Raw genomic sequence first — 12500 nt, forward strand, 5'->3', positions numbered from 1 at the left:
AATTCTTATCTGTTTCCTTATTTTGGCGGTACGATTTTATATCACAACTATCGTTTTGTAAATAATAAAATAAATTCTCCATCGTCTGAAGATGACCAGAGTTGTGACCAAAGACTCAAGAATTTTCTGCAGCGGAAATTTATTTATTGTTTTGCATTTTTTTTTCTTACTCCATTTACGAGCAAATTACTTCGTAACCGTCATAACAACTCTACAGATTATTAAAAAAATAGTTTGATAGTAGGAAAGTAAAGCAAATACAGTACATGCACACAGACAGGCACACACATACACACACACACACACACATACACACGACACACACAAATACACGCGCACACACACATACAGACACAAGCGTACATATATTTATGTGTTTATGCCTATGCGTGTGTGTGTGTGTGTTTGTGTACATATATTGTTGTTGGCACTCCGTCGCTTACGACGTCGAGGGTTCCAATTGATTCAATACTCGTGAAATTAACGTGCAAGTGGCTGAGCACTCCACAGACACGTGTATCCTTAACGTAGTTCTCGGGGATATTCAGCGTGACAAGGCTGACCCTTTGAATTACAGGCACAGCAGAAACAGGAAGTAAGAGTGAGAGAAAGTTGTTGTGAAAGAGTACAGCAGGGTTCGCCACCATCCCCTGCCGGAGCCTCGTGGAGCTTTAGGTGTTTTCGCTCAATAAACACTCACAACGCCCGGTCTGGGTGAATTATTTAAGCCCAAAAGAATTCCCCTCAACACACGGCTATGATGCTCCTTCACTATTTCTGCTCATGATCAGAGATGCACATATCGTCAACCACTAAGGGACATGCTCAACTGGTTAAGGTCAAACAACTGACAGGCAAATCTGTGGTATTGAGCAGAATATTTGCTGTAGGCCATCTTTTATACCAAGACAAAACAATGTACATGATAACACTTCCAATCAATTAAGATCAGAAGCCATGAGAGCCACTGCCTGGTACTGCATCAGGGCATTTATTATTATTATTCGTCCTGACGGAATGTACGTGCTTGTCTGCACGTAAGTTTTTGCTCTCAATTTTGGTTTCCAAAAGTTAACTACTTTATTTTGTTTCTAAACGTTTAATCAAAACACCACCTAGGTTGGCTGTTTTGGGTTGTTAGCACCCATTTGGAGGCTGTAATCTAAAAATAATTTTTTTCAGCATTAATTTTTAAAAAGATAACAAACATTATTATTATTATTATTATTATTATTATTATTATTATTATTATTATTATTATATTGATGATGTAATTCCTATACTGTGAAATACGCATAACACGGAATTAAAGATATATCACATTTTCCAGTCTTTACACACACACACACACACACACACACATACAGATACAGAGATAGGGAGGGGGAGAAGGACAGAGAAATAACTACAGACACACAATTACTGAAAGTGTTAGACAATGTTCCGCCATTGAATTTTCTTTTTTTCATTTGGTTGTCTGTTGATGCTAAACAGATGTTTTGAAATGTGTTAAAATGTAAACGGAGTCAACTGAAAAGTGAAAGGTTAACAACCTAAAGGTTAAAGGTGAAACATGTGAATGTTATTAAAGGAAGCGTTTGACTGATAACACGTTCCTATAATCGATATCACCTCATATCTGAAAGCCACTGCAAACCATTTGATCTGTTCTGTTTAATTTATTCTCTACCAACGAAGTTTGTTAATAAGGCAGAGAGAGACAACTTTTTATTGTTATTTAAGCAGCCTACACCCAAATGCGTTTCACCTCGCAGCGCAAGAAATCTCAGTCTTTCACTAGCTTTGATAAATCTGCAATATCATACTGTATGTCTCTGTCGATAACCTCAATAAAAAGAGATTTTCGTCATCTGTTAGGACGTAGAAGACTCTAAAATAAAATATAAATCTGGTGTGGCCTGTTCCTCAGCACAATAGCATTAACTAGAAAAGATTACCGAGCGTTGAGCAACAATAATTCAGATGGGTAGAACGTATCCCTAAATCTCCTTGATTATCTTGTTATAGGCAATACGGGCCAGTACCTTGCAGATCAAGAAATCTGTCTTACCATCATACTATCATACTCGACGAGGGATACCCTCAACTGATTGATAACTGAATTACCTCGGTTTTACACTTGGTTCTGAGAAGCTCTGTCGCTTATATGAGGATGGATTCTGATTTACTTCCCTTGAAATTCCGTGGGACAGGTTTTCTCACCAACGACTTCGGCTGAATTTCTTTAATCCCTACGTTCTTTCACTATATATAAGAAGAAATGGTTAAATTTGCGCAAAATTTTCACTCACATGCATGCACACACACGCACACATACGCATACATACACACACAAGTTTTTTTCACACAGGAAGTAAATATTTGTATTATATATATATATATATATATATATATATATATATATATATATATATATATATATATAATATATATATATAAGATTCAATTGAATTAGGTACTTAAATTGCGGCACCTCGTTCAGTCGGAATAATACACACACACAGCAGCTTTAAGTAAATATCAAACTTGGTACATAAGTACCGGCCGAAAGATATTCTTGCAGTGTATATAGATAATTAGACGTAGCTGAGTGTAGAAAGCCGTTCTTGAGCTATTCAGATATGTACATTATATTAAAAATACTGTCCATAATATTAACGAAGGGCAGATTCTGACACAGGTAAATAAAATATAAATGAGTAACAGTAGAGGTGCAGGTGTCAATCCATTACGGCCGTTTCTAACGACTCCTATAATTGATTAATGAAAATATTACATCATTGTAAAGAAAACGTTTTTGTCAGATGAATTCATGAACTTCAAAATGGAGGACATTCAAAGTGATTTAACATAGTTTAAAATCCACGGGGCAGAAACATTTTCAGTGATTCTGCTCCGTGGATTTTTAAGTATTTTAAATCATTCTGAATGTCCTTTATTCTGAAGTTCATGAATTCATTTGACACAAACGGTTTCTTTACAATGATGCAATTTTTTCATTAATCAATTACAAGAGTCGTTAGAAACGGCCGTAATGGATTGACACTGCCTTTTCCTATTAATGCTGCTTCTGGCGCTTAATGATTAAAACGACAGAAGCAGTCACTTTAATTATTTATTAATAAGTCCACTGGCTTGTGGTGACATCAATGCCTGATTGGGCTCTGTGATTCTATGTATATCGATGATGGAACAATTAGTGCTAATCCCAGTAGTCAGGTATCTACCAATAACAAGGTTAATATAGATATACATGTATATAAATATATATATATATATATATATATATATATATATATATATATATATACGTATATATATATACGTATATATATATATATATATATATATATATATATATATATATATATATATATATATATATATATATATACGTATATATATATATATACGTATATATATATGTGTGTATGTGCGTGCGCATGTGTGTGTGTGTGTATATATATAAATATAGCTTCGTAATATATATAACTCACATGTATTTATATGTTCATATCTGCGTTTCGAGCATTATTTTTTAACTTATTTAGTTTTACACAGAACCTTCAACTTTATTATATTTACTACTACTTCTACGACGACTATCACTTCTGCCACTACAAATACTACTACTACTACTACTACTACTACTACTACTACTGTTTAATGTCTTGACTAATTTCGTATGAATATCAATCGGAGATTATCTAACCCTTGTATTTTACTTCATTTACTTTTACACAGACGGAGCCGTTGTTGTCCTATCTCGTTTGCATAAAGAAGCCTAGTATTACTCGAATAGGCTGATTTCATTTTGCACTCATTGCCTGTTTAATCGTTTTCTATAAACGTTTTACATCTTAATTCTTCATTGTTAGCATACCATGGTTGTGTGATAAGAAGTTTGCTTCATAAGCACATGGTTCCGGGTTCAGTCCCACTGCGTGGCACCTTGGGCAAGTGCCTTCTACTAAAGCCTCAAGCCGACCAAAGCCTTATGAGTGGATTTGATTGACAGGAACTAGAAGAAGCCTCTCCAATATATAAATAAATATATCTATTTATATACAGATATTTTCGGTAAGAATCTATTGATTTCGAAACATGTTTACAGATAATTGTATTTTTTATGTAATTTTCACTGGTCTTGCCCGCTTTGGGTTTTTGTTACTCCGCTAAATTCCCTTTGAGAATTATCCGGTCTTAGTAGACACATGACATGTGATCTTCTTCTAGCACATTAGCAGTCCACCTAGTGGCCTCCTTTATATATATTTTTATATGTACGTATAAATAAATATATCTAGATAGATAGATAGATAGATAGATAGATAGATAGATTTGTATCACTTTGTTTGTCCCTCACCATCACCGTTTGACGACCACTGTTGGTGTATTTACGTCCCCGTAGCAGCGGTTCGGCAAAAGAGCGCGATAGAATAAGTACTAGGCTTCCTAAATCAAGTCCTGGACTCCATTTGTTGGACTAAAATCCTTTCAAGGCGGTGCTGTAGCATAGTCGCAGTTACATGACTGAAACAGGTGAAAGAATAAAAGAATAAAAGAATAAAAGAATACCAACACATATACATTCCCTATTAAGTGTACCGTAAATCCGTAAATTCGTTTTCGAAAGCTTTAACTCTTTGCCTGCCCTGTGTAACACATATGTTACACAGAACATATTTTTCTGGCTTCTTTGTCTCCTATATGATACATATTCCTAATATTTTACATAGATTTTTACTCTAATACTAAACCGAAAATACTGAAAATGGCTGCCTAACACTACACCGGTAACAACATAAAAGCCTTTGGTTTAAGTATGTTAGTGCTAGTATATGCGTATTTCTGCATCGTTTAGGCTTCTTTGGTAGGAGGCATCCACTGGCGACTGCATGCTAAGACAAGATCCTTAGGAAAACAGTGACTGAAAAATCACTGATGTTGCAATTACCCGGTCGACTGAATAAAATTCGTTATGTGCAATGGAAACGGTGTTAGTTTAAAAGAGCAATCTGTATATAATAGCTAATGCAGATAAACACTGGAAAGTCGAATAAAATGCAGTATAAGTCCTGAGATAATATCGCTTAAAGACGTACACGTAAATAACTCGTAACGTTCAAAACAACCCGTAATACTCAAAATACTTCGTAATACTGAAAACATATGAAACAAGGACTAACTAGAAGATTCAAAACGAGCATGAAAATAATTGAAACAGGTAAAGTGTTAAATTTGTAGGCAAAAAAACGAATAGCCTTAAATATAATTAAAATTCTTCATTTCCTTTAGTTCTTTTCATTAATATGTGATCATTTTTCACACATCTGTAGCCTTGTACGTCTATCTTAGTAAGATCTTAGAAAGCCGACGTAAATACCGTAAGGCATTTTAACGCTTCTATCATCTTGCCGCTCAATAAGAGCCTACTTGTGCTAAGCAGCAGCAACAACAACAACAACAACAAGACGACGAGGATGACGATGATGACGACGACAAAACCAAGACTAACAATTAACAGTATCAAAATCAACGACGTCTTTGCAAAAAAAAACATTTTACTGGGAACAGAACTAATAATAAATCAAAGCTAAAATATAAAATTAACGAGAACTTTAATTTCTTAACCAGACATTATTATGTTGCCGCAGCATGACCTGTATGTGGGCTGGAGTTTGTCCTTGGAGTGTGACAAGATGTGATCGCTGTATGGCCTCCTTGTGTGTCGGGTTGTGGCCTGCGAGTGTGGCGGGTCGTAGCTTGCGTATATGCTGAGGTTTGGCCTGGGTGTATCCGAGGTGTGATTCGGGTGTGTGCCGTGTTGGGACTTAGTGTGTAGCCTTGTTGTGTGTTGGATTGTAACTGGAGTATGCGTCGTGTTGTATGCCTGGAACTGTACCGCAGTGTGTCCAGGATTTGTGCCGGGTTGTGACTTGTATGTGTGCCAGATTGTGGACTGGGTGTGTACCGCAGCGTTGCTTGGGAGTGTACCGGAGTATAACTTGGGGACGTGTGTCGCTATGTAGTCAGGTTATGTGCTGGGATATAAACTCTGTATGTGTGTGTGTGTGTGTCTGTGTGTGTGTGTGTGTGTGTGTGTGTGTGTGTGTGTGTCGGGATGTGGCCTGGGTTTCAACCAGGGTATGAGCTGGGTGTGTGCTGTGATTTGGCATGAGTGTGTACCGGAGTTAGACCTGGGTGTTTGCTGTAATGTGAGCTGGATGTGTGCCGGGATAAGGGCCTGGGTGTTTTCCTGGGAGTGGCCTGAGTGTGTGCTGTCGTGTTGCCTGGATATGTACCTGGATGCTGCCTATGTATCCGCCGGGCTGTGGCCTGTGCATGTGTTGGGGTACGACTTTGGTATGTGCCGCAGTTTGGCCTGGGTGTGTGTCGCGGTGCTGCATGGGTTATGCCAGGCTAGTTTGGGTGTGTACCGCAGTGTGATCTGGAAATGTGTCGCAGTGTCGTCTGAGTTTGTGCCGCGTGATGTGCATTGGGTGTGAGCTGCAGTGTGGCCTGGATGTAGACTAGGGTGCGTGACGTGGATCTAGCTGGGTGTTAGCTATAAAAACTGGTTAGTCAATGACACACGGTTGTATAGACATATATTTAAATATGTCAAAAGACAAGGGAAAAGAATATTCCGGATGTACCTATGATACATTCGTCAGAATCGACTCGTTTTACGTAACACATGATGAACTTGCGCAACACAGGATGGACTTGCGTAACACAGGATGAACAAAACCTAACCTTCTTTCCCTGATGCAAAACGATAAAAAAGAACAAACCAGTTTTCAAGGATCCTGCAGTCAGAATCATTGCCCAAATACTATTGTTTTCGTTTAATGTGTATCTGAAACAAAATACTTAACTGCATTTCATCTATCTTTACGTTCCGAGTTCAAATTCTGCTGAAGTAGTCTTTGCTTTCACCCTTTCGGAATCGATAAAATAAATATCGGTTGAGCACTGGGGTTGATGTTATCGACTGGTCCCCTCCACAAAGATTTCAGGTCTTGTGTCTATGTTGTTGTTGGCACTCCGTCGCTTACGACGTCGAGGGTTCCAGTTGATCCAATCAACGGAACAGCCTGCTCGTGAAATTAACGTGCAAGTGGCTGAGCACTCCACAGACACGTGTACCCTTAACATAGTTCTCGGGGATATTCAGCGTGACACAGAGTAACAAGGCTGACCCTTTGAATTACAGGCACAACAGAAACAGGAAGTAAGAGTGAGAGAAAGTTGTTGTGAAAGAGTACAGCAGGGTTCGTCACATCCCCTGCCGGAGCCTCGTGGAGCTTTAGATGTTTTCGCTCAATAAACACTCACCACGCCCGGTCTGAGAATCGAAACCGCGATCCTATGACCACGAGTCAGCTGCCTTAACCACTTGGCCATTGCGCCTCCCTTGTATCTATAATAAGGAAATAAAAGTATTATATTTAACTTGCACTGTTATGCCATCATATTCATCTATAGAATTTCAGCAAGGACTATATTTTAGCTTAATCGAAAATATTGTTGTTCGTCATGTCAAACAGCAACAATTAAAGATGAAATATATTCCACAAGGGGAAGACAGACATACAGACAGACAGGAAGACCGATGTAGGGAGGTCGGGAGAATCCATAAAACAAAATGTGGTCGTTCTTCTCTGTTTGCTCAATATGCTGGAAAATAAACTGAAACAGCAAAAAAATTAACAATCAACCCCACCCTTCCACCCCCACCTCCGCAGAAAAGTTACAACTAAGGAAGGTAATAAATTTTACGCGACAACGCTGTACATCACTCGGCACCTCTGACACGTGCTAAACACGCAGAGCAAGTAGTAGTAGTAGTAGTAGTAGTAGTAGTAGTAGTAGTAGTAGTAGTAGTAGTAGTGAATGATTACAATAGTATTAATGTTAGAAGGAAAAGAAACAAATTCATAGTAGAGACAGAGTAATAGAAAAAAGAAGAAAAAGAGCAATAAATGAATGATGATGATCATCATCATCATCATCATTATCATCATCATCACCATCATTATGTCGGTGGTGTTGGTTGTCATCGTCATGGAGAGGATGATGATGATGGTGATGAAGATGATGATGGGAGAGGTGAGAAGAAGGAAGAGGAGGAGGGAGTGAAGGAGAGGATTTGAAAAAGCAGAGGAAGAAAGGGGAGGAGAGAAGGGGAGGAGGGGAGGGGAGGAGGGAAGGGGAGGAGGGAAGGGGAGGAGGGAAGGGGAGGAGGGAAGGGGAGGAGGGAAGGGGAGGAGGGAAGGGGAGGAGGGAAGGGGAGGAGGGAAGGGGAGGAGGGAAGGGGAGGAGGGAAGGGGAGGAGGGAAGGGGAGGAGGGAAGGGGAGGAGGGAAGGGGAGGAGGGAAGGGGAGGAGGGAAGGGGAGGAGGGAAGGGGAGGAGGGAAGGGGAGGAGGGAAGGGAGAGGAGGAGAGAGGAGAGGGAAGACAAGGAGAGGGAAGGAAGACGAGGAGAGTGAAGGAAGACGAAGAGAGAGAGAGGGAGGAGGAGGAGGAGGAGGAGGAGCAGGAGCAGGATCAGGAGGACGACGACGACGACGACGACGACGATGATGACGCTGATGATGACGACGACGAGTACCAGGACGATGACGATGATTATGATGATGATGAGGTGTAGGAGGAGGAAACCAATAACGACGACGATGCTGACGATGAAGACGATGATGCTGCAGCTGTTGCTACTGCTAATGATGATGGTGATGATGGTGATGATGTTGATGACGATGGTGATGACGTTTGAAAGACGGAGATTGAGCGTCACAGATATTATTACAATCACTCTAATGCTGGTGTTTAAGGGTTAAAGTAGATTAACAAGGAAGGATACGGTAGGATGTTGTGGTGAGACATTTTTGTACCCACACGCACACACACACACACACACACACACACGCACGCACGCACGCACGCACACACACATGTTCACATTTATACCAGTAATTATGGTGCATTTGGTTTCGTGAATAAATGCCTACGTGACAATATGGAAAAGCTGGAGGTTTTCAGAAGAAAAAATCGACCAGCTAATTCGCACTTTATAAACGCATTCTATAAGCGAAACAGTAGGAAATGCGAAATTGTTTTATCTACATTCCAACGATAGAGTTTTGTATGTGTGTTAGAAACCAGATTCTTCCATGTAGAAAGACTGTTTTTTTAACAATTAAAACTAGAAAACGTACATACATATATATGTATACATAGGTACATACATATATACATAGTTCTATAGCATGCACATTGCAAATACAGTATGTGAGCAGAAGGTTAAAAATATGCAAGTCTTTCTCAAGTTCAAAACGTGAATTTGTTTTTATTATCTAGTTTCCAACGACGGCGCTTTGCATGTGTTAGAAAACAGCTCCTTCCTTACAGGAAGATTTTTAAATTATTACAAATAGGTGTAAACACGCGTGCATACATACATACGTGCATATATACATACATACATACATACATACATACATGCATACATACATGCAAACATGCATGCATGCATCCGTAAAAACCTCAATAAAATGTAAGCACAATAGACTTGACATAATGATTTGGGATAGAAAAGAGAAACTGTATACAGTTGTGGAATTCAGTGAAAAAGAAAATACTCAAGCTGAACTATTGAGAAATCTGCAGTTACTCTATCCAGATTACAAGTTCAGGTTTATACCTGTAATTATTGGGGCACTGGGATATATAACACACTGCCTAAATACCAATTTTGAGAAATTAGGCTTCTCAAAACAAGAAAGGAGAAAGCTAATTCGAAGACTTCAGGTCCACTCCATCACTGGCACTATAAAAATCTGTGAAAATTTCCAGAAGTTTATCATTTAAGTATATATGCGTATGTCTAGATATGCAACTATATGCATGAGAATACATACATAAAGCAAAACATACAAATCTGCACATATACATACATACATACATACATTTCCTTCTCCGTGAGCAAAGGGTTTCAACTATTTTTTTTAATCTATGGACCCCTTTGATTGCTATTTTATTCTGGTGGACCCCCCCGCCATAGCCATTTTATGTTTAAAAACTAGTTTTATAGAAATTCCTATTTTGTTTTTCATACATTAACTTGTGTAGTTTGAACTATGTCAAATATTAGAGAAACCTGTTTCTTGCCCTACATACCAATATATACATCTAAAGAAACATTTTTTTATGGGCTTTTAAAATACTATTGTGGATCCCCAATTTACTATTTTGTTACGTGGCTGCCCAAAAATCTTATATTGACCCTCCGGGGCCATATGGACACCTGTTGATAATTATTGTCCTAGAGTAATATCCAAACAAAGCAAGATGTTTTTTACTTCTAGCTGATGGGTGTCCGTTGACTCCATTGAATTGATCCATCTTTGGTGGGTTATATTTTTTGTCCTGCATGGTCTCCAACGAAAACCACCATCCATACCAACGGGGTTGGTGAGTTTGCCGGTCTACCCACGACTATGCGGCAGATTGTACTGAGTTACATGTTACCAATACCACGAAGAGGGACATGACAGATACATACATTAACATATGCCTATAGATGCGTCCTGCCCGAAGCTCGTCGAAACGCCGGTGTTAAAACGTGGGTAGCTGATGAAGTAGAATGTTCTCTATGTGGCTCGTGTGTTCTCGTCTACGTTTGTTTGCAATGTCCTGTACCCAGATATGCACCTATACATACAGGTGGATGTCGGTATGCACATACCTGTACGTATATATGCATATACTCATTTACTTTTGTTTTTACATGATTGAACGCAGCGTCTCACAAAAATTGTAAGTAGTTTTCGTAAACTTATCCTCCGACGCTACTCTATCTCTTTCTCTTTCTCTTTCCTTTCTCCCCCCCCCCCTCGTTCTTCCTCTGTACTACTACGTATCTCGCCTTACCCCTCTTGTTCTTCCTCTGTTACTACTACGTATCTCCTTTTCCCCCTCGTATTTCCTCTCTCTCTCTTTTCCTCTCGTTGCTCACCTATTATTCTACTTCCTCCCTCTCTTTCTCCCTCTACCACTCTCTCTCTTCCCTTTACACCGGCATGGTCACATGCTTCCGGTCAATAATCCTTTCCTTCCTTGGCTTTCGCCAAGTAACGCACGCCACCACTTTGTCTCTCTCGGTTCCGTGCCTCATCGCGTTCATACACACATAATTTTTCTCGTCTGGCCGTAAAGCCTTTTCTGTTTGTTTTCCTGTCTTGTTTTTTGTCCGCCACTACATTCCTCCATGGCTAGATTTAATTTGCGTATACAAATTTAATCTGCGATCCATGGGACGAGCCGTTTTAACGATGCGTCCTGCCCGAAGCTCGTCGAAACGCCGGTGTTAAAACGTGGGTAGCTGATGAAGTAGAATGTTCTCTATGTGGCTCGTGTGTTCTCGTCTACGTTTGTTTGCAATGTCCTGTACCCAGATATGCACCTATACATACAGGTGGATGTCGGTATGCACATACCTGTACGTATATATGCATATACTCATTTACTTTTGTTTATATATATATATATATATATATATATACATATACATATAGTTTACATACCTTTGAATGAGGTTTTTTTAATTAAATGCTTTCATCACAACCATTATATGACACGCTACTAATGTGTTTATATTGACGTTCATGTTGGGTTCATGAACAGATAAATTAACAGAGTTAATCGTCCAACAGACCAAGGAAAGACTTCAAAGAGTTCGTTCGACATGCTAGAAATAGCAGCAAAATCTGCCTTATGTCTCACCCTGTTGACTTCGAAAGCAAAAGAATACATTGCATAACAGAGTCGCAACAATAATAGTCAAATATCACTCAAATGGCACCTCATCATCTTTATAGAAGGTTGTCCCGTTGCATGGCATAGTTGCTAAATAAAGTAGCAAATTGTACCTCAAATTGCAAAACCATCGCACTGCAATTTGATAATGTATTTCATCATAGTTTAGCTTCGTCAGTGCTTACTTGGAGTTGGTGATGAACAACAAGAAACAGAGATGAACCATGTAGTGTCAGGAATGTCTTGTTGGGTTAGACTTGAACTGCAGCTAAACAACAGCAACTACAGCGATAAATAGAACAACAGCAACAGCAAGTGCAATAACAACAATAACAGCAGCAGCAACAACAGCGGTAGCTGCAATAACAATAGCAAGAAGAAGAAGAAGAAGAAGAAGAAGAAGAAGAAGAAGAAGAAGAAGAAGAGGAGGAGGAGGAGGAGGAGGAGGAGAAATAGAAGAAGAAGACGAGGAAGAAAAGAAGAAGGAGAAGAAGATAGTGATGATGATGATGATGATGATGATGATGATGAGAAGAAGAAGAAGAAGAAGAAGAAGAAGGAGAGGAGGAGGAGGAGGAGGAGAAATAGAAGAAGAAGACGAGGAAGAAAAGAAGAAGAAGGAGAAGAAGATGGTGATGATGATGAGAAGAAGAAGAAGA

Source organism: Octopus bimaculoides, chromosome 24 (assembly GCF_046866305.1).
Source record: "Octopus bimaculoides isolate indiv1 chromosome 24, ASM4686630v1, whole genome shotgun sequence".
NCBI classification, from domain to species: domain Eukaryota; kingdom Metazoa; phylum Mollusca; class Cephalopoda; order Octopoda; family Octopodidae; genus Octopus; species Octopus bimaculoides.